This window comes from Euprymna scolopes, chromosome 43 (genome assembly GCF_053919585.1).
Source record: "Euprymna scolopes isolate OS-2025 chromosome 43, ASM5391958v1, whole genome shotgun sequence".
Lineage (NCBI taxonomy): Eukaryota > Metazoa > Mollusca > Cephalopoda > Sepiida > Sepiolidae > Euprymna > Euprymna scolopes.
In genome coordinates this window covers 28,593,251-28,614,334 of record NC_136524.1, presented here as the reverse complement: position 1 = coordinate 28,614,334, position 21,084 = coordinate 28,593,251, and positions in this window count along the sequence as shown.

The window sequence follows — 21,084 nt, the reverse complement described above, 5'->3', positions numbered from 1 at the left end:
CAAGTCTTGAGAACATGTTTACCAGAAACAACAGTTGGAAATAAGTCATACACCATCCACTATGACTACGCAATTCCTACAGCTACGTACCTTGAAAACAGAGCTATTATGCTTGACATAGTGTTATGGGACATGAGAAAGTAGCAATCCTAGTTGAAGTCAGTGTCCCTAATGATGCTTGCTTAAACAGAGCTGAGAGGAAAGATAACCAAATACCAATGTCTTTTGTATGACATGAAAAGAAACTGGAATGTTAAACGGATCTTCAGTAATTGCAGGAGTAAAAAAATATTTCAAAAACTACTTGGTGAATATACCTGGTGAATCAAGTGAAAAAAAGATACAAGCAATTACATTTAAAGGGATGGTTAGAATCTTAAAGATCTCTCAATTAGATTATCTGAATGTGTCTATTTGTGTTGCGTGTTTGGTATTCTATACGACCTTTTTGTCCAGCACCGTTTACCCTAAAACTGAAATTTTAAAATAAATAACTTTATAACCTTAAAATGGTTAATTCAATCCAATTTAATTTATTTGGCAGAAGGTAAAACAATTAGGCTTCAATTACCAAGTAGGGAAACCGGTAGAAACGTTCAGAGAATATTTTCAGGGCAGGTGCTCAGATGAAAAAAAGGACGGCAACAATATAGTAAAAAATACCATCTCGGTGGGGCAGAGGCCTATAATACAATCCTCTGAAAAGGGCAATTTTAAAACAGGAGTAAAAGGAGCAGGTGCTTGCATATCCCCCCATCTACGCCTCTCTGTGCACCCCTGCGAAAAGGTCTTAGAAATTTTTATAGAAAAGGATACAGCATCCTTGAATTGTCGTGATGTCTGTGCATTTGTTTCCTCACTTGGGGGTCTATTTAAAAGTCCAGGGATCCTGGTAGTAAAAGTGTCCCTCCTCTGATTTAATCGAAACCAGCAGTGAAATAGTTTTTTGTAGTGCAGACCTCTTTCTGGTGCAGAAGTGAGTAATAGGTCTCGAGGTATATCGTAATGACCGTTAAAGAGAGTGTATGCCAAAATGAGGTCACCACGTAATCGTTGGTGCTCAATGGAGAAAAGATTAAACTTCCTGAGTCGGCTTTAATAAGGTAGATCTGATAGATCCTGCATCATCTGAGTAGCCGGTCTTTGAACTTTCTCCAGATGCTGGATATCAAATATGGAGAAGAGCCCTGGACACCATACTCTCACAGTGGTCTGTAAAAACAAAACTAAGCCAAACCAATCAACGTTCACAGGCAACATGAATTGGAACAAATACATTAAAGACATTGCTAAGACTGATGCAAAATTAGAATATTACTCACACCAGAGAGTATTCTATATCTTCATAAAGTCACACTTCGCCCATGCATGGAGTATTGTTGCATCACTTTGGCTGGTGCGTCTACCACTAGTCTCACACTCTTAGACAAGCTCCAATAAAAGTCTCCAATCTAATAGCGGCCAAGCTCCAACCTCTGTCCCATCACAGAAATGTTGCATCTCTTTACCTTTTTTATTAATAGAACTCTACTCTAACGTAATGTGCTCTGATGAACTCATAGCAATTGTACCCCCCCCCGATGTACATACTCCCGACCAACCCAACAAACAGCAAAATCCCACCCTTTCAGTGTTGAGGTCTCTAATTGTTGGAAAGCCTTCTACTCTAACAATTTCTTCCTTATGCTGGATTTTGGAATACCCTCCCTGTTTTCTTCTTCCCTGACTGTATTAACATGCAGAATTTTAAATGTAATGTGAACAAACATATCGATGCTCAAATACTCACAATCCATTGTTAGAAACGGTTCTAAATAGTAGCCTCCTATGTCCAAGTAGCAATATGCCTTGTTTAGGATGAAAAAGAGTTAAAAAAAAATCTTTTCATTGTATGATTGAAGATTGAAGAGCTACGAAAACGTCAGTGGCACCATAATTTTTATTTTTTTGTTGGGGGAGGGGAAGGATTTTTCTTCGGATACCAATTAGACATGTATTCTTTATATTTACCGTGGATGTCTGTTATATGCAGGCAAATAAAACATAAATCTAAATTGTTTTTGTTCTCTGGAACGAATTCAATTCGACAAAACATGACCGGCCGGGTAAACTGTCTGGCACTGGTGATTTACAATGCTTTCATTAAGAGTACAAAGAGAGAGAGAGAGAGAGAGAGAGAGAGAGAGAGAGAGAGAGAGAGAGAGAGAGAACAAAACAACAAAAAACAGACAGTTTTAAAAAATTTTTTTATCAAAGATGTTTATGTCATTCAAAGAGAAGTTAAAAGACAACATAGAAGGTCGTTCCAGCAGTAATGAACGACGGCTATGCTTGGATGTCTAGAGCATGTTTTGTCATACGAGAACCGTTTCAAAAGTAAAGCCTCTTGATTTTTTTAACTAAAAAAACTTGAAGATCTACGAAGACGGGAGTGGTACTATTAAAATGAGTGACCTTTTGTGCTCTAGAATTTATTTTTTCTACATAGTCACCACCATTATCAATGCACTTTTGCCAAGAATTCAATGATGCATCTCTGCTTCTGATGCATGCCCATGACAGGATTTGCTTTTTTAGAAGTCTCACACCATCAATATCTGCAACAGGTCATGAATGCATAAGTCCAGTCATCATAACGATGCACTTTACAAATACCTTCTGATCAAAATAGGAAGCAGTAATTTTGGAACGCCCCTCATATTTATTGAAGTAACAATAATACTATTTACTTCAACATTTTTTTACAAAAGAATCATGGTTTATCAAGGCCTGAAAGCCACTCTAGGATAAGGGTTAATGATTGCAGTGTGGCTGATGAGACACCACTGTGATGATAATTGATGGTGGAAATTCATAGGATTTGATTATTTAAGAAGACTGCTTAACAAGAATTTATTTACATTGGACTTGAAAACAACCATATTATAGTAAGGTAGAAAGTCGCCCTATGGTATTGCATCCCACAGATGGACAAGTTTAGTAAAGATGAAAATTAAGGGAGTACAGGATATTGATTCTTCACTTGCGAGACCTGTGAAAATTCCACTGCAGACTCTTTCATATGTAATATATTGATGTTGGCATCCTGTGAATGTTCAAAGTAAATGGAGATGCCCTGATATTATTGTAGCACTTTTGTTAAAACTGCAAAAGTATTTATCTAAGTTAGTAGAGACGGCAAACATAGCCCACTCATAAAATACACTTAAATATGATATTTTAATTTATGCAGATTTTGCATATGTTATTATAGAGTCAATTTTCTATCGCTTCGTATATATTATAAAGCTGTGATTTCCAAAATAAAAAAAAATGTATCCATATGTCTTGGGTGCTTCAGCTTGAATCGAAACCGAAACCAAAACTTATGAAGAAAAAAAAATGTATATAACTTGAGTTCCTTGAGCTATAATTGAAACCCAAACCAAAACTTATGAAGAATTCTTAGTAAAATTGTTTATAAAAAAAATAGACGACTTGAGTGCAATCATCTATAATCGAAACCGAAACCAAAACTTATGAAGAATTCTTGGTAAAAGTATTTATTACAAGAAATGGAAGGTCATAACAATTAAACAACAGTCACTCAGAAGAAAAAAGAGGTAAGCGTGACACACAAAATAACACACACTCACTATCATATTTATATATAGGTGGAATAAAACATTTATCTGTTTATTACAGACAAAAATTATATTTTATACTATTATTTAATCTACAGAAAACGATTTATTGTGTATAAATGGTCTGCATGACCTCCTATCTCTCACTACCTTGTCTAACTGATTTTCGTGGAAGTCCAGGAAGATCCCTTATTACACGATCTTCTTAATGATGCATCTCTTTTTCTGCACCTTTCTACCATGCCTTCTAGGTATAATGAACAGATATAACTTGTGGAAATATACATGCATCATCACACTGGGGTTTGCTCAGAGATGTACTGGCGATCTCCTTTCATTGTGTGTTCTGCAGTCCTGAACATGCTGCCTCAGTATTGTGTGAATGAACACGATATATTACTGTCACAATTTTGGAGTTCTGTATTGACCAACTATCGGGATGTTCCTAAGTTTTATGCATTCCCAAATTAGCTTAGTAGCTTCTGTCTATTACTAACAGCTTTTATGAGCATGATTTTTTTATGAGTATCTTTTTTTATGAGCATGGATTTAAATGAGCATGGTTTTATATCAGCATGTTTTTTTATGAGCATGGTTTTTATGAGCATGGATTTTATGAGCATGGATTTTATGAGCATGGTTTTAAATGACCATAGTTTTTATGAGCATGTTTTTTTATGAGCATGTTTTTTATGAGCATGCTTTTATGAGCAAGGTTTTTTAAGAATATGTTTTATGAACATGGTTTTTTAAGAGCATGGTTTTTATGAGCAGGATTTTTATGAGCATGGTTTTAAATGACCATAGTTTTTTATGAGCATGTTTTTATGAGCAAGGTTTTTAATGAGCACGTTTCTTATGAGCATGTTTTTTAAAAGCATGTTTTTTTATGAGCATGGTTTTTATGAGCATGGTTTTTTATGAGAATGGTTTTATGAGCATGTTTTATATGAGAATGTTTTTTTTATGAGCATGGTTTTTATGAGATTGGTTTTTATGAGAATGTTTTTTATGAGCATGGTTTTTTATGAGCATGGTTTTTATGAACATGGTTTTATGAGCATGGTTTTTTATGAGCATGGTTTTATGAGCATGATTTTTATGAGCATGGTTGTATGAGCATGGTTTTTTATGAGCATGGTTTTAAATGACCATAGTTTTTTATGAGCATGTTTTTATGAGCAAGGTTTTTAATGAGCACGTATCTTATGAGCATGTTTTTTAAAAGCATGGTTTTTTATGAGCATGGTTTTTATGAGCATGGTTTTTTATGAGAATGGTTTTATGAGCATGATGTTTGTGAGCATAGTTTTTATGAGCATGGTTTTTATGAGCATGTTTTATATGAGAATGGTTTTTTATGAGCATGGTTTTTATGAGAATGGTTTTTATGAGAATGGTTTTATGAGCATGGTTTTTTATGAGCATGGTTTTTATGAGCATGGTTTTATGAGCATGGTTTTTTATGAGCATGGTTTTATGAGCATGATTTTTATGAGCATGGTTTTATGAGCATGGTTTTTTATGAGCATGGTTTTAAATGACCATAGTTTTTTATGAGCATGTTTTTATGAGCAAGGTTTTTAATGAGCACGTTTCTTATGAGCATGTTTTTTAAAAGCATGGTTTTTTATGAGCATGGTTTTTATGAGCATGGTTTTTTATGAGAATGGTTTTATGAGCATGATGTTTGTGAGCATGGTTTTTATGAGCACGTTTTATATGATAATGGTTTTTTATGAGCATGGTTTTTATGAGAATGGTTTTTATGAGCATGGTTTTTTATGAGCATTGTTTTTTATGAGAATGGTTTTATGAGCATGATTTTTATGAGCATGGTTTTATGAGCATGGTTTTTTATGAGCATGGTTTTTTATGAGCATGGTTTTTATGAGCATGGTTTTTATGAGCATGGTTTTTTATGAGCATGGTTTTTATGAGCATGGTTTTTTATGTACATGGTTTTATGAGCATGATTTTTATGAGCATGGTTTTATGAGCATGGTTTTTTATGAGCATGGTTTTTTATGAGCATGGTTTTTTATGAGCATGGTTTTTATGAGCATGGTTTTTATGAGAATGGTTTTTATGAGCATGGTTTTTATGAGCATGGTTTTTTATGAGCATTGTTTTTTATGAGCATGGTTTTTATGAGAATGGTTTTTATGAGCATGTTTTATATGAGAATGGTTTTTTATGAGCATGGTTTTTATGAGAATGGTTTTTATGAGCATGGTTTTTTATGAGCATGGTTTTTATGAGAATGTTTTTATGAGCATGGTTTTTTATGAGCATGGTTTTTTATGAGCATGGTTTTTATGAGCATGGTTTTTTATGAGCATGGTTTCTATGAGCATGGTTTTTTATGAGCATGGTTTTTATGAGCATGGTTTTTTATGAGAATGGTTTTTTATGAGAATGGTTTTTTATGAGCATGATTTTTATGAGCATGGTTTTTATAAGCATTGTTTTTATGAGCATGGTTTTTATGAGCATGGTTTTTTATGAGAATGTTTTTTTATGAGAATGGTTTTTATGAGCATGGTTTTTATGAGAATGGTTTTATGAGCATGGTTTTTATGAGCATGGTTTTATGAGCATGGTTTTTATGAGAATGGTTTTTATGAACATGGTTTTTATGAGAATGTTTTTTATGAGCATGGTTATTTATCAGCATGGTTTTTTATGAGCATGGTTTTATGAGCATGGTTTTTTATGAGCATGGTTTTTATGAACATGGTTTTATGAGCATGGTTTTATGAGCATGGTTCTTATGAGAATGTTTTTTATGAGCATGGTTTTATGAGCATGGTTTTTATGAGCATGGTTTTTATGAACATTGTTTTATGAGCATGGTTTTTATGAGCATGGTTTTATGAGCATGGTTTTTATGAGCATGGTTTTTATGAGAATGATTTTTATGAGCATGTTTTTTAATGAGCTTGGTTTTTATGAGCATAGTTTTTATGAGCATTGTTTTTATGAGCATGGTTTTTTATGAGCATGGTTTTTATGAACATGGTTTTTATGAGCATGGTTTTTTATGAGCATGGTTTTTATGAGCATGGTTTTTATGAGCATGGTTTTTTATGAGCATGGTTGTTTATGAGAATGTTTTTTATGAGCATGGTTTTTATGAGCATGGTTTTTATGAGAATGGTTTTTTATGAGCATGGTTTTTATGTGCATTGTTTTATGAGCATGGTTTTTATGAGAATGGTTTTTATGAACATGGTTTTATGAGCATGGTTTTTATGAGCATGGTTATTTATGAGCATGGTTTTTATGAACATGGTTTTATGAGCATGGTTTTATGAGCATGGTTTTTATGAGAATGTTTTTTATGAGCATGGTTTTTATGAGCATGGTTTTTATGAACATGTTTTTATGAGCATGGTTTTTATGAGAATGGTTTTTATGAGCATGGTTTTTATTGGCATGGTTTTTATGAACATGGTTTTTATGAACATGGTTTTATGAGCATGGTTTTTATGAGCATGGTTTTATGAGCATGGTTTTTATGAGCATGGTTTTTATGAGAATGATTTTTATGAGCATGTTTTTTAATGAGCTTGGTTTTTATGAGCATAGTTTTTATGAGCATGGTTTTTTATTAGCATGGTTTTTTATGAGCATGGTTTTTTATGAGAATGGTTTTATGAGCATGGTTTTTATGAGCATGGTTTTATGAGCATGGTTTTTATGAGCATGGTTTTTATGAGCATGGTTTTATGAGCATGGTTTTTATGAGCATGGTTTTTTATGAGAATGATTTTTATGAGCATGGTTTTTATGAGCATGGTTTTTATTAGCATGGTTTTTTATGAGCATGGTTTTTTATAAGAATGATTTTTATGAGCATGGTTTTTATGAGAATGATTTTTATGAGCATGGTTTTTATGAGAATGATTTTTATGAGCATGGTTTTTATGAGAATGATTTTTATGAGCATGGTTTTTATGAGCATTGTTTTTTATGAGCATGGTTTTTATGAACATGGTTTTATGAGCATGGTTTTTATGAGAATGGTTTTTATGAGAATGGTTTTTATGAACATGGTTTTTATGAGCATGGTTTTTATGAGCATGATTTTATGAGCATGGTTTTTATGAGCATGGGTTTTTATGAGAATGATTTATATGAGCATGGTTTTTATGAGCATGGTTTTTATGAGCATGGTTTTTATGAGCATGGTTTTTACGGGCATGGTTTTATGAGCATGGTTTTTATGAGCATGGTTTTTATGAGCATGGTTTTTAAGAGCAGGGTATTTTATGAGCATGGTTTTTTAATAGTATTGTTCTAAATGGGCATGATTTTTTAAGACAGGGTTTTTATGAGCATGGTTATATGAACATTGTTTTTATGAGTATGTTTTTATGAGTATGTTTTTATGAGCATGTTTTTTAATGAGCTTGGTTTTTATGAGCATGGTTTTATGAGCATGGTTTTTATGAGCATGGTTTTTATGAGCATGGTTTTTATAAGCATGGTTTTATGATCATGGTTTTAAATGAGCATGGTTTTTATGAGCATGGTTTTATGAGCTTGTTTTTTATGAGCATTGTTTTAAATGAGCATGCTTTAGTAAAGGAAAATAATAAAATAAATGAAATAATGTTGCATAATCAACAGTGTCTTGTACCTTTTTTCTGCATCCTTTCACCATTCATTTTAGACATAATATTAAATAGTAAACAGTCTCATTATTTCCAACACTGTTTAACTGACTGAAAGTCAAGAAAGATTTGTTATCACTCTACCAACTGAGCAAACACGCGACATGCACGAAAGCATATGAACCCAAAATGAAGATGGAACACAATTTATTCCTTTAATTCAGTTGACTTATACAATTCTTGACAGTATCTGTTTCGTAGCACAAAATCAATGACATAATTATTATATCAATCAGTGATTGATATAATAATTAAGTGATTGATTTTGCGCTATGAAACAGATACTGTCAAGAATTGTATAAGTCGACTGAATTAAAGGAATAAATTATAAACTGGTCAACATCATGTATTTTGGAATATAGTTTTTTGTCATTTATTCTCTTTCTCTATGCATATATATATAAGTACACATATATTATTATTATTATTATTATTATTATTATTATTATTATTATTATTATTATTATTATTATTGCGTTTGTATACTGTCCAATCATGACAGTTGACTCTTCCAGGAAATGTATCAACTGTTGTGCATTAGCATTGTCATCAGCTAACAAAGCAAGACCATCAGTGTAATCAACACATGTAATCTTTGCTTTTAGCCGGACACAATGTGAGAACATAAAAATGGAGTCAGAGTGTCATCTTGTAGTATGCCAGCTTTTATTTAAAAAAACAAAACAAAGTCGGTGTTGTCGTCTGGAGAACCCAGCATGGCTTTAGTGTTCTTATATCCGATCATTATGGCTGAAACGATCCCTTCAGACGTACCAAACATAAATAAAATATGTTTCATGCTTTCTCTGTGAACCGAATGAAAAGCTTTTGAAAAATCTACGAACGGTAGATGCTTTGTTTTTACCCCTTCAAAAATTCTTCTAACAGTCAAAATTTGACTGATTGTTGAGCGGTTTTTTCTGAACCAATTTTGATTTCTTTTGAGCATCTCTTCGATTTCAGTCGCGTATGTAAATGAAGTCGAGTTGATTCATGTTGTTGTTGTTGTTGTTGTTGTTGTAATATCCGTAGGGAGTTGGTAATAGATAAGCGTAGCATGAAAAACAGCGAAAGTCCAGGCCAGATATTATAATTTTTCGTACACTAAAAAAGTTTTAACCCTTTTTTTTAGGCTGGTGTTTTTAACAAGAAATTGAAGTGTAGCATCCGAAGAACAGATACTACACCAGAAGGCAAAGTGATTGTTAGAAACCAATGTGTTCCGCTAAAATGTTTTAGCTTTGTTTATGAGACGCATGTCTTTAAAAATGTTTCCGCTTTTTAGTTTTAAGTGTCCAGCAATGATGTTTTGTTTTTGTTTTTTCATCGAAAAGAATATCCGGTGCTAGAACAGTGTTTTAGAGAATTCTGAAGTGATGAATAAGTGACATTTGAAGATTGTTTTTGCTTTTTCGTGAAAAGTGCATACTTTTTATGCTCCTCTTTTGTTTGTGACGAGTATGCAGTCAAAATGAGTTTTTGAAAGAAGAGAATCCTGCAGCAATGTTAGCGATACTGAAAGTTTATTGTTTTTAAGAAGCTAAGCATAATGAAAATAATAACGCATAACGAAAATAATAAACAAAGCCGTTGGAGGTTACGTATTCCGGGTCACCATTTTAGTTAAAAATGATGGCAAAACGGAATTGAGTCTCAGTCCAACATTTAATAAGCAACTTTATTTGTCATTTTCGTTAGTAACATTAGTAGGTGGAAGTGTTCTTGTGTAAAGATAGAATTAATATATTGCCGGATTGTTGAGAAGAGAACAGCTCAGTCCATACGAGCCTCCAGCCAGCAGTCGTCGAGACGAAGGAGGCTGGTTAAAGAAAAAAGAAAGAGCAAAGTCTTCAGTGTATTTACGCATGTGTGTGTGTCGGTGTATCGGCAAGAGCAGTTCTCCAACATGATAAAGAAAGTTGTATTGACGAGAGCAGTTCTGTTGAAATAAGTGGGAGTTAGAAGAAAGCCATGTTGACTTGTTATACTCACTTTGACCGGGGGCCAAAGCCCCCCGGTGATGTGTGCTGTAGGTCAGAGCAGGGAGAAAGAGAAAGAGGGTTTGTGATTTCGTCTTTTATGTGCTCGGTCACGTGATTGAGAGTTGGCTTGTGATTGGACAAGCCAGGGAGAAAATGGATTTCAAATCTCGAGCCGCGATAATTAGCTCCTGCCTGTGATTGTAGCAAGTTTCGGCTGCTACAATTTTCTCCTTTCGGATAGGAATAGGCTTATTGTCGATCGTCTGAGAACCTCCATCTTCTACCAAGAAATGCCAACTGGGTTGATCGTAGAAAATGTACATATCCAAAATAGCACATTTTCCATTTGATTTACTTTGAAAGTACCCCATCTTTTGTATTTAGGAACTGGATTCCCTACTATTAACTGATCTCGTGTCTAGCTTTACAGCTGTGGGGGGCAGATTTTCCCTCCATCGGACAAAGTACACCGTGTAGTATCTGTTCTATCTTACAATGCAAAGATGAAAGAGATTAAAGTTTTTAGATGTGTTAAAATGCGTTTAGTAGAATAACAGGGGAGAATCAACGACGCCCTCTAATCTCCAACACTTCTGGTGGCCTAATTTGTAAATTATGTCTTTGGTGAAATCGCATATTTACTCATTCAAACGAGTTCCGGTTTTGAAAGTCCTCGGAAATAAATGGGTGTTAGTTAATTTGAAACTCTTTATCTGTGCCTAAACCTAAACATAGATTCCATGAGCAAATCTTTTTTCTTAGAACTGCACGCCTGTGGAATTGTCTTCCGTTTTCCTGCTTTCCAGCTGACTACAATATGGTTGTCTTCAAGTCTAACGTAAAGAAGTTTTTGATGAGCCGTTCCATATAATTAACAAATTTACTGAATTTCCATTTACTAACGATTACTATATTGTCCAATTTCTACTGTACACTATTTGACCCTTATCCTCGAGTGGCCTCTTGGCCTTGATGGTGATGCCTATGTAAAAAAAAAAAACAAAACAAAAAGAAACTTCTGTTGAATTACGTCCATTCACTTAGTCTGAAACCCCTGTTAATATTACACGTCCTTTACTTAATCTATTACTATGATTGCTGCTGTATAAGCCCCTTTGAATTTATTTTGTGGAAACTTCGTGTTGTTTCAAACTATATTCGCCCTCATTCATTTTCTTTCAATCTTTTAATTTATTATAATTATTTACCTTACTATATTTAAAAAAAATGTATAGGTATACTTTACAATCCACAGCGATTAAAAATAATCAAATATATAACAAATAAATGTTATCAAAGGCAACATAAGTTACTCTTCTACCTAGATGAGTTTTTTTTTAGTATTTTTATTTTTAATGTAAAATGTTTATTCTGCTAAAAAACAAACAAACAAAAAACAAAACAAAGAAACAAAAAAAACAAACAAACAAACAAAGAAACAAACAAAAAAAAAAACAAGTAATATCGACCGGTACATGAATACAAGGGAAAATGGCCGCAATATATTTATTACGCGCCCATTTTTTCTTGTGCTCGTGTATATTTCCTTTGGTAACATTTATTTGTTATATATTTGATTGTTTTTACCACTTTTTCGAATATCTGTGGATTATAAAACATGCCCCCAAAATATTTTACATTCAATACTATTTATGTAAAAATATTCCTATAAAAATCTTATTAAAGAAAAGGTACTTTTTTTTTAATTTAACAGCAACTTAACACTCACCTTAAAATGACGACCTCTATAGGTTTTCGGATCTGATGAAAACGAATATCACATTTGGATTTGAAACTGACAAGTAACGTTCTAGATATTAAGACACTTTTAAAAATATATTACTTACTGAATGTTAGTGGCCATCGCCATTCTTAACATGGGGAGAGGTGAGTGTTTTATAACACGCATGCGCATTAGTACTTTTCAGTTGAAAAACATGGCCGCCAGTGAAAATATAAGAGATTACATTGGATAATAAAGGTTTTAATATCCAGAGAACTACTTGTCTGATCCAAATTTAAATGTGATATTCGTTTTCAGTATACTCGAAAATATGTAAAAGTTGTTAAAGTAAACTATATATATATATATATATATATATATATATATATATATATATATATATATATATATATATATATATATATATATAGATTAAGGACTATCCATTTATTAGTGTTTCCTTTTCAGATTAAATATGTTTTAACTCATTTCAAAGTGTTTTTTTAACATATTTTATTAACTGTTTGCTCATATATATATATATATATATATATATATATATATATATATATATATATATATATATATATATATATATATTGGCAAGTCTGATTGAACACGACGGAGTTATTCTTTTTTCCGATCTTTCTGTATATCTTTTTCATTTGCCGAGCGGTCTTTTAAATTACAGCAGGCATATTTTATAGAATGGCGCCCAAAAGTTGTTCGGCTATATTTTTCTCAAGCGCTTTCTATCGGTGCATCCGATTATTGTCAGGAGCGATTGTTGTTGTTTTCTTTTTCTTTTCCTTTGAGGCTTGGTGTTTATAATTTTTTTTTTTTATCAATAAAACCTTCATTTTCTGCCGTAAAAATGCAGAATAAACATTCTTTTGTTTAATCTATTGTCTTACTGTGCAAGACGGATTAGGACTGAGCTTGCTGACTGCTATACAAGCAGTTGGGTTTTGAATCAGCTTGAAAGACTCACCATGTTTTGCTGCACAGGTCGTCAATCCGCGTCGTCACCTCCCACAGCACTCTTATTAAATAACTAAACAAAGCTCTATTGGGTATGTTTCGGTATATATAGTCTGAACAAACAACTTCTTCCAAAATTTCCCTTTGCGAATGGAAACTACACTGCATGATCTGAAAGTCACCCCTTCTCATGTTTGCAATAGAGTGAAAGTGACAAAGTTGTTTCTGCACTATTCCTTTGTGGCCTGAATCAAACCTTCCTCGACTTCGTATGCAACCACTGAGCCTTTTCATTCTAGATGTTGGGGGATAGACACCTGCAACTTGGAGGCTAATGCATAGCTGTGACTACCGCAAAACAAAAAAACAAAAACTGGCACATGTTTATATAAACAGTATGCTGAAGTTTTATTGACTCACTTCCCCTTATTACCCCTCCCCCTTCTTCTTAACAACAAGTAGCTCAACAGGAACTTGTTCAAATAAGATTTGAAAACGGCGATATTATAGTTAGTTGGGAAGTAGACCCGCAGTATTGTGTTGTATAGATGAGCAGTTCTAAGGAAAGAAACTTTATTCATCGAATTTAGATTTAGTTTTAGGTACAGATAGCTATATAAAAGATAATGTTATCAGTTGTGGTAGCTAGATGGGTGTTTACTGCGAATTGTCTATAGGTAAAATCTCAGTCGAGCACCTGCCTTGAAAATAAAGATAGATCAGTGATAGACTCACTGCGCTCTTCTGCGAGAAAAAAGGCAGTAGTGGGGGAGAAGAGGGTTTCATCCACTACATTTCGAAGCCGAGATACCCACTAGTTTAAATTTGAATAAAAACTGGATTTCATTATTAGAAAATTTCTGTTTTTGCTTGTATTTCTATCATTTGTTAGGGTTTATATAGTTTTAGATGTTCACTAAAAAGTTGAAAATATTCGTGTTAAGAAACGCTAGCATTGCTACCCGGCAAGAGTGTGACATAACGTCTACCCTTTTCTCGTTTTCTCCCTTCTTCAACCCCTCTTTCTTCTTCATCCAACCCATTTCTCTCTATGGACACACACACAATTCAGGCCAGTGTAAGGGAAATAACTCTGTGATAAATAATAACTGGAAAACAGACTGCATTATAACACTTGAAGATGTCCGTATGTCTTGACAACATTAAATGATATTGTTGTGCTTCCGTAAGGGTCCGGAAGATCACAACTCAGCATTAAGTCGAAACAAAAATATATTGAATAGAAAAGCGAATACATTAAATAAAGAGAAGTGTTTATACATCAGTCGGACTGCCATATGCACATGACTTGTGCATAACTAGTATGCTAACGCAGAGGGGCATATTCTTCCGGTCTTTATAATAAGTGAAACGGTTCATTATTATCCGTCGGGTAGACATATCACAACACCATCTCCCAAAGCTTTACTCTGCAAAGGTCTAAGTATCGTTTACTCCTAAAGTTTATCACGATAAGACTTCTGTTTGGGGCCACGGACTCAAATTTTTACAAGGTTTGCGTTTCTTTAGTAATATCATCCATTGGTATTCCGGTTCGCAAATTCAGTTAATTAATTTGGTATTCCTACGTTCATAAAAGGAAACTGAAATGTTAGAAACTGGTATGGTTGGGTCAACTTCGTATTTGTCAATCCTGCTTACAGCTTGGTTTTTTGCTTTTTCCATAAAGCTTCAACATTTACATTTCGAAGTAACTTCCTTCTGATGCACCTCTGAAACGATTTTATTTTTCTGCTCACATTTTCATTGTTGCTGTGTTATTTCTCGACGTCATTTCGAATTATATGCTTTATTCTTTCCAGCGTCCTTTTTTTAAAATTTGTTGTATGCATTTCATTTGATAAGTCTTTGGTTGTTTTCATAGACAACTTGATTCCGAATGAATTTTGTATGACACTTTTTCGTTTCTTTGACTTTCCTCAACTTATATATGTTGGGGTAAAAAACGTTTGATGAATCCCCCAAATTCAACCGATGCATCCAGTCTGTGCCAAATAAATTGTTGGCGTTTTTTTAACACGAGCATTTTCAACGTTTTTGTGAACTAAATAAACTTTTAATGTAACATTAGCAATAATTTTACCATCGAATAATTTTTTTTACCTGTCATTTTATTTTAGTTGATATTTTAGTAGCATGGTTGATTTATTTTCCATGCATACAAATTGAATATAGACAACTCAGACTTAGAATGTAGTTATAATTTGACATTTTATTCAAGACTTTTACTTGTACGTACTTTCTTATAATTGTGCCGTCTCGTTCATCTGTTCTTGTGAATTAAATCCAAGTTTTATTTCCTTTATTTTGTAATGTTTCTCTAATGTGAACTCTTATGTGCAACTTTATTACAAGTCAAAATGTTTTTAAAACGGTATGGCCAGTCTCTACTCTAACGACGGGTTTCACAACGAAAACAAGGGCTAGGTGGCATTTTTCCTGATTCTTATTGGGATGACATGTCTTTGTAGGGGAATGAAAAAATCATTCATTTTGGTTTGACTTGTTTTTAAAAGAGAGTTATCTAGAAGTGTAAGCTATGTTTAGTTTCAGAACAGTTTCCGATGGTTCATTGATTTACACACGTCCTGGGAGGTGACTGGTTTGCAGTAGACAAAACAGTTTCCGATGGTTCGTTGTTCTACACAAGTCCTGGAAGGTGACTGGTTTGCAGTAGACAGTTCTCAAGTTGGAATCCACAGAGCAAAAGATTCTTCTCGTGTTGACAAGAAGAAAACATACGCGAAATTGTTACAGAAAGGTTTAATATTTATGAAGCAATTCTGGTTTCTGATTGGTTGGTAGCAGGACGTAAATTAATTCCATTCGTCAGTTCCTAGCAACATCATTTATAAATAGAATCTCCCGACTGTGCGAGACCATACCCCATGATAGTTCTCCTATGATGGGATGTGTCTCCTAGCGGCTTCGGCTGCAGGGAGACAGGGTAGAGTACTCGTCAAGGATTCGTTTTTGACACTCAGCCCAACAGGTGAGGGGCCGGGAACTGGATCAGCACCTCTCGGACTGAGGTATACAGCTTGGATACTACCTAGAAGGTCCACCCTCCCAAGCCTTGCCACCGGGCTTTTCGGGGGGGGGGGGCAAGTTTATTGCTTGTCGCCTGAATGCCGACGGGGTTACCCAGGCAATTTTTGTTGAGGCGAGAGTGCCACTTTTTAGGGGAGCTCGCTTGTTCTCCACCTTCCGGCCTTGTGCCACATTTTGCTGCGGTGGACAGCAAATAAATATCTACCCCATTGTTGTTCTCTTATGATGGGATGTGTCTCCTAGCGTCTTCGACTGCAGGGAGACAGGGTAGAGTACTCGTCAAGGATTTGTTTCTTGACACTCAGCCCGACAGGTGAGGGGCCGGGAACCGGCTCAGCACCTGTTAGACTGAGGTACACTGCTTGGGTACTACCTAGGAGGTCCACCCTCCCAGGCCTTGATACCGGGGTTTCCAGTGGGGCAAGTTTGTTGCTTGTCGCCTAAGGCGCCCCTACCGGGGAATGCCAATGGGGAGGGTCTCCTGGCAATTTTTGTTGAGGTGAGAGTGCCCCTTCTTTAGAGGAGCTCGCCTGTTTTCCACCTTCCGCCCTTGTCCCACATTTTGCTGCGGTGGACAGTAAATAAATATCTACCCCATTATAGTAAAAAATGTTGTAACAAGTTAGAATGTGCTTTTTGATGTATCTCCCTTATGTGAGCAATGCGCGACTCTTCAACATTTTTTGAGTCTTACTTGATGCTTATAAGTCTTTGACTACACAAACAGTACGTATTAAACAAAACAGCAAAATATAACAAATAAAGCGTTTGATTATACGTCAGTCCGACTGCCAAGTGCGTATGACTTGTGCATAGCTTGTGTGCTAACACTGAGACATATTCTTCCGGTATTTATAATAAGTAAACTGGTTCATTATTATCCGTAGGGTGGACACACTACAACAGATATAAATGGCCATTTGACTCCCAAATAATGAATCTGTTTTAATTTTAAATATTCTACACTGGAAGATACGCAAAAAAAAACAACAACAACATTGTGGGTGTTTGTTGTGTATTTTTTAAGTTTTAGCTGAGCATACAAACAGACATTTGCCTTTTATATAATCGAGTATCAACTCACTAGGTATTCTCACGTGAGTCATTAGCAATGATTGTTCAATGAAAATAACTTGTGGTATACTAGGTGTATCAGAATTTTTGTAGGAATTTTTGACACCCTTAACACGAAACTGCGAATAAAATATAAAAGTCTCGTAATTTCTCTTTTAAAAGTGGGTTATTTATTTTCTTTATGGATTATACTTCCAAAATAAACTATTAAAGTTGTTTTAAAAGTAATAGAAATATTTTTTTTTTATTTAAAAAAAAACAGTAATGAAATTAATTGAATTTTACGAGCGCAGTATTTTTCAATTATTAAACTTTAAAAATCTATCAAAAATTTTCCATTCATTGAATTTTTACGATATTTTCAGGGTCAATGTGAAATTTTATGCTCTTTCCAATAAACCGAATATAATATTTTAGACAAACGTTTTTTTTTAATTCACGCCCCCCCCATTTTCAAGTGTCTATTAAATAATTAATAAATAATTAATTTACTAAATATTAAATAATTAATAAATAATTAATTTACTCACCAAAGTTTTATATATCACAAATTGAAGATAAAAAATTAATAAATAATATATTCAAATTAAAAAAAAAGTAGAGTTTTTTTTTAAAATTTACCTGTAAAGTTCGAAGTTTAAAACCTTTTTTTTTTAAAACCACGTTGTTTGTTTTTTCTTTTGTTATTTTTTTAAAATGAAACCTTGGTCCTTGCTCCTTTAATTGAAAAATAAAAGTTAGGGCTTGAATTACATTTTTCGAGTAGTTATAAGCTTGGAAAGACAGGGGGGTCGAATGATTTCACGCCTCCCATTTTGAAATGGCCATTAAAAAGTAAATTAATTTACTCACCAAAGTGTTATATATCACAAATTGAAGATAAATGATCAATAAATAATATATTCAGATTTAAAACAAAAAAAGTAGTGTTTTTTTTAGAAATTTACCTGTAAAGTCCGAAGTTTAAAACCTTTTTTTTTTTTTTTTTTTTTAAAACACGTTGTTTGTTTTTGTATTTTTTAAATGAAACCTTGGTCCTTGCTCCTTTAATTGAAAAAATAAAAATTAGGGCTTGCATTACATTTTTCGAGGAGTTATATGCTTGGAAAGACGGAGTGGAATAATTCAATATTTTTCACGAAATTTCTGACACACCTAGTGGTATACCCTGAAGTCTGAATAACATCACGTCTTTCTGAATTCCTAGCACTCTTCGCTTCTCTTGATAATCGTTGAAAATCACTTAGCATTATCACAACAGCCTTTTACCATTGTTATCTCATTGATGATTTACTCATTAGAGTGTTGTCATAGGTGTGATTATTAATGATTGTTAATTGGCAAAAAACCCGTTTGGGATTCCCTGCACTCCCTATTTTATTTTAATAACCGTTGAAAATAACTTTGGGTTATCGCAATGGCCTTTTATCATTGATTTCTGATTAATTATATGCTCACTGAGAGCTTTAACACAAATTATTATTAGCGATTGCTTACTGGCAATGGAAAGGACAGTTTCCCGGAACCTGGGTAACGACAAGTCTCCCTGGATTCTCAGCACTCCCTGCCATTTTACTAAATGCTAGAAATCATTTTGCGTTATTGCAACAACCGTTTATCACTGTATTCTCGATTATTGTTTACTCAGTGGTAATCTTCACCAAAGTCACCCTCTAGAAGATTCTAGATATTGCAATCATCGTTGAAAAAAGGTGATGTTACGAGCATACGCCTGAGAACAACCAGTCGGAAGTGTGTGCTTCCGCCTCGGAAGTTATTATAGAATACAAAGAAAGAAAACGTCACGCGGAATATTGCGTATGTGGGCGGATGCTCTTAGTGAACCTGATAACTGCGCACGTGTTTACAACTGCGTGACTGTCTAACTGGAGGCGTAATGTTTTCTTTGAAACTAAAAATATAATTAATAAACTGTCTGAATTTTAGAAATATTTTTCGATTTATTCAGATAGTTTTGTAAAATGGATGTGATTATTCCCCGTCCAAATTTAGCTACATCAGTTTATTTTTTGTAAAATGTTAAACAGTAAGTATTAGACATCGACTAATAAATATTCGCCAAATTTCGTTTTTTTTTTTTGGGGGGGGATTTTAAAGGATATTAGGAGCATAATAAAAGCACATTATGTCATTTGAAAATTCAAATATTTCAGATTTGTATTGAATTTGCTCATTTTTTAATTTCACATATTCCAATTAAAAAAAAAAAAAATTCTGAATACTTTTAATAAGAGCTCCGCGGACGGTATTAAAGACTTAAACGTGTCAGATCTGGCCCACGAACCGTGATTTGGAGACCTTCTGTTGCACATTGCTACATCATCTCTGATGGAATATCACCCCCGGAATTTTTAAAACTCTTTTCTACGATGCATTTTTTAATATTTTATTTTTTTTTATAAAATTATCCTTTATCGCCTTTGTCTTTATCTCTCCGAGTGTCACTGGAAATTATCTTATGGTAGTACACAACGTGTTTTTCACCCCAACTTATGTTTGTATATATGGCATAATCGCGTTGACACACCGGTTCTCGTCAGATGACCGAAGTTAAGCAACGTTGAGCCTGGTTAGCATCAGGTGGCTGACCATTTGGAAATTGTAGGCGCTGTATTTGCTCTCCGTTTATCTCAGCATTTGTTTCCAGTTGTCCTGTGCTTTACTTGCCACTGGTATTTAACAATGTCGTCTCAGGAGAGGTGTGGTTGAGATTGCGCAACTCCAGCCACAAAAAATTTCATGCGCAGGCAACCCTTCGTGGGTATCCTTAGTCTGTCCAAGACTGAAGGAGCCTGTTTATGTTTGTAGAGAGGTTATTACACGAAGAGGTTTCACAGATTTGGTTATCAGTCAAGACAGTTGGACCAATGACCAATCTTTGAAGATAAGAGCTACCCAATCTTGTAGTTACAATTCAGAAGAAGGAGTTAGCATCTTTGGAATCATTTAACCATTGGTGTAGACAAATCCTTATCCGATCCATAAATTGTTAATAAATATTTAAGTCTGGTTTTCAATGGAAATACTATTTCATGCATAAAACGGCGAAATTTATTGCATCAAAATGGTGCCAGTGCTTCTTTTTTTCTATTTGTGAGTAGCTTTCTCGGGTGTTAAGAGTATATGAAAATCATGCGCTATTGGCTTCAGCGATCTGTCGTCCATCCTGCGAAAAATACATGCTCGTATGCCATATGAACTCGCATCGGAAACTACGATTATCTCGCGTTCTGGACCAGAACGAGTACAAAATAAATCAGACGTGAGAATGATCTTTATTAATTTAATTTTATTTTACAAGGAAGTCACCACTTATCAAGGCCCGAAGGCCACTCAAGGATAAGGGTAAATGAATTTAAGGTGGTTGTATAGTAATCGTTAATGGTATAAATTGGTAGGGGTAGGGGAACGGCTCAACAAGAACCTTTTACAATGGATTTTAAAGCTACCTAGTCGGTCGGGAAACAGGCCAGTGAAACAGTGTTTCGCAGGCGGGCAGTTCAAGGAAAGAAGCTTTGTTCATTTTTTATTTTTTACATGGAGGTCATCACTTATCAAGGCCCAGAAGCCACTCGGGAATAAAGAGTTATTTTGTGTACAGAAATCAATAGGATAGTGTTTCAGTATTCATTAGTATTGGAGATTTGATTAAGTGCCATTACTTAAGGGGGAGGTTCATCAGGAATTTGTTTATGTTGAACTTGAAGACATCCATGTTGAAGTCAGGAGGGAAACAGGTAAGCGGTAGAGAGTTCATGGAAGCTGCGTTTAGATTTAGGCACAGATAAAGAGTGGAGGAAATTGTTTATAGTGGTTGTAGTTAGTTGAGTGTTTTGTGTGAAAATTTGGTAAAAAAAGAGACTATAGATGGGCGATCAAACGAGCACTTGCCATCAAAATAACGGTAGAACGTCTCTTCTGTGGGGAAG